Here is a 3948-nt window from a genome sequence, read left to right as displayed (position 1 = left end):
CTTTAGTCTGATTATCAGAATCATTATCATTATCAACTTTGTGATTTCTTTGTCAGTATCAGTATCATTATCACTGCTATATTTTATTTACATTATTAGTTGTACTATTAGTGGCGTGTGTTTATCGCCATAACAGTCATTGTCATTGCAAAAACACATGGGGGGGGGGGGGTAACCTACTCCGAGAAAGCCTGTTTCCAGTATCATTATATAAAATTACGGGGACAGACCAACAAAGGAAAATAGATGAATAAACAAGTAAACAAAGAAACTTAAAAGATATATATAAACAACCTCCCGAAAAACTTCTGTTATTTTCAATTATATCTTTTACACAATTTATATCCAAGTCTCTGTGGTGTAACGGTTAACGCAGCCGCCTCTGAAGCGGGAATACCGGGTTCGATTCCCGGCGGAGACAATCACAAATGCACTTTTATTTAGTTATTTACTAATCATAGCTATAATCAACATTATCCTTTTCTTATCGGTAGCAAAATCATCATTATTATTGTGAATTAAATAATTCTTATCACTGGTGAGAAGGACACGAGATGTAGGTTTAAAAATAACGGCAATTTCTTGATATCTACACGAGTTGAATTCTCAATGACTTGTTTACAGTAATTATGAAATGTCACGTGTACAAGTACGTGCGTTTCTTTCTTAAATCATTTCAAACTTGCTGATAAATATAATTGTATATATACATGGACTTCATGAATATATTGGTTGTAACACTCTTAAGTATATAGGCCTACTTAGTGTTAAAGATCCCTATGTATTTGATTGACAAGCGGCAATCATTTGTTTTTCAATCATTTGTGTCTAATTCCCTTGCAGTAGCTGTAATGATTTTTGTTTGTGCGTTTGTTTTAAGGACGAAAAGGAAGTAAACTAGATTTTAGGATTTCTTTTGTTGAGAAACATTTTGATTATCAATAATGTGTTGATGAGTCTACCTCTATATAACTGTCCATCTTTCTCTCACCATATATATAAATACATGTATATCTCATTTTCTCGTTTCCTTTATCTGTCCCTGTATCTCTCTCTGCCTCCGTCTCCTCTCTCTCTCTACTCTCTCTTTTTCTCCATATCTCTCTCTCTCTCTCAGTATGTGCTTCTCCCTCTTTGTTTACAATAAATATGATATAGTGTTGAAGAAGAAACTTATATGGACTAGATTTTATTGTCTCCGGTGGGAATAGATACTGTGTTCACTTTTATTTCCAATATCATTGTGTCCTGTTCTGCAAAATGAATGTGTGTTTGGGAGTGTTTCTCTATTAAATCCTTCTCTTTCTCTGCATCTCTTTTTCTTTCCACTTCACCCCCCCCCCTCTCTCTCTCATTCCCTCTCTGTCTCTCTTTCACTCCACATTTTATTGATGTTATAAACATAGTTAAAATCTATTCGTGGGCTTTAATTCTTACTTTGTTACAATTGTAGGGAGTCAACCTTCATTTGATATGTTTGTTACTACTTATTTAATTACATTTTCTAGATGCTTATCTTCCATTGTTTTATGTCGCCATGTAGGTGTTAAAATAATTTTAAAGTCAAGGTCAAAAACAGCCAACATCAACAGATAAAAGCATGAGAGAGAGATTGATTCAATAGTATTGTTATCAATTATGCATTTTCTATATTATTTCTGATTTGATTATTATTATTGCAATGGTAACAACAGATATAAAGTTTAAAAGCATTGTATAATCAACATCGTTGTTACTTTAGTCTGATTATCAGAATCATTATCATTATCAACTTTGTGATTCCTTTGTCAGTATCAGTATCATTATCACTGCTATATTATATTTTCATCATTAGTTGTACTATTAGTGGCATTTGTTTATCGCCATAACAGTCATTGTCATTGCAAAAACACATGGGGGGGCGGGGGGGTAACCTACTCCGAGAAAGCGTTTCCAGTATTATTATATAAAATTACGGAAACAGACCAACAAAGGAAAATAGAAGAATAAACAAGTAAACAAAGAAACTTACAAGATATATATAAACAACCTCCCAAAAAACTTCTGTTGTGCATAATAATATCTTCTACACTATTCATTTCCAAGTCTCTGTGGTGTAACGGTTAACGCAGCCGCCTCTGAAGCGGGAATACCGGGTTCGACTCCCGGCGGAGACAATCACAAATGCACTTTTATTTAGTCATTTATTAATCATAGCTATAATCAACATTATCCTTTTCTTATCGGTAGCAAAATCATCATTATTATTGTTAATTAAATAATTCTTATCACTGGTGAGTAGGACACGAGATGTAGGCTTAAAAATAACGGCAATTTCTTGATTTCTACACGAGTTGAATTCTCAATTAATTGTTTTCAGTAATTACGAAATTTCACGTGTACAAGTATGTGAGTTTCTTTCGTAAATCATTTCAAACTTGCTGATGAATATAATTGTATATATACATGGACTTCATGAATATATTGGTTGTAACACTCTTAAGTATATAGGCCTACTTAGTGTTAAGGATCCCTATGTATTTGATTGACAAGCGGCAATCATTTGTTTTTCAATCATTTGTGTCTAATTCCCTTGCAGTAGCTGTATTGATTTTTGTTTGTGCGCTTGTTTTAAGGACGAAAAGGACGTAAACTATATTATAGGATTTCTTTTGTTGAGAAACATTTTGATTATCAATAATGTGTTGATGCGTCTACCTCTATATAACTGTCCATCTTTCTCTCACCATATATATAAATACATGTATATCTCATTTTCTCGTTTCCTTTATCTGTCCCTGTATCTCTCTCTGCCTCCGTCTCCTCTCTCTCTCTACTCTCTTTTTTCTCCATATCTCTCTCTCTCTCAGTATGTGCTTCTCCCTCTTTGTTTACAATATGATATAGATATAGAGTTGATGATAATATGATAATGATATAGAGTTGATGAAGAAACTTATATGGACTAGATTTTATTGTCTCCGGTGGGAATAGATACTGTGTTCACTTTTATTTCCAATATCATTGTGTCCTGTTCTGCAAAATGAATGTGTGTTTGGGAGTGTTTCTCTATTAAATCCTTCTCTTTCTCTGTATCTCTTTTTCTTTCCACTTCACCTCCCCCCCCTCTCTCTCATTCCCTCGCTGTCTCTCTTTTACTCCACATTTTATTGATGTTATAAACAGTTAAAATCTATTCGTGGGCTTTAATTCTTACTTTGTTACAATTGTAGGGAGTCAACCTTCAATTGATATGTTTGTTACTACTTATTTAATTACATTTTCAAGATGCTTATCTTCCATTGTTATATGTCGCCATGTAGGTATTAAAATAATTTTAAAATCAAGGTCAAAAACAGCCAACATCAACAGATAAAAGCATGAGAGAGAGATTGATTCAATAGTATTGTTATCAATTATGCATTTTCTATATTATTTGTGATTTGATTATTATCATTGCAATGGTAACAACAGATATAAAGTTTAAAAGCATTGTATAATTAACATCGTTGTTACTTTAGTCTGATTATCAGAATCATTATCATCATCAACTTTGTGATTTCTTTGTCAGTATCAGTATCATTATCACTGCTATATTTTATTTACATTATTAGTTGTACTATTAGTGGCGTGTGTTTATCGCCATAACAGTCATTGTCATTGCAAAAACACATGGGGGGGGCGGGGGGATAACCTACTCCGAGAAAGCCTGTTTCCAGTATCATTATATGAAATTACGGGGACAGACCAACAAAGGAAAATAGATGAATAAACAAGTAAACAAATAAACTTACAAGATATATATAAACAACCTCCCGAAAAACTTCTGTTATTTTGAATTATATCTTTTACACAATTTATATCCAAGTCTCTGTGGTGTAACGGTTAACGCAGCCGCCTCTGAAGCGGGAATACCGGGTTCGATTCCCGGCGGAGACAATCACAAATGCACTTTTATTTAGTTATTTA

This window comes from Penaeus vannamei, chromosome 14, assembly GCF_042767895.1.
Source record: "Penaeus vannamei isolate JL-2024 chromosome 14, ASM4276789v1, whole genome shotgun sequence".
NCBI classification, from domain to species: Eukaryota; Metazoa; Arthropoda; class Malacostraca; order Decapoda; family Penaeidae; genus Penaeus; species Penaeus vannamei.
This window is presented reverse-complemented; position numbering follows the sequence as displayed.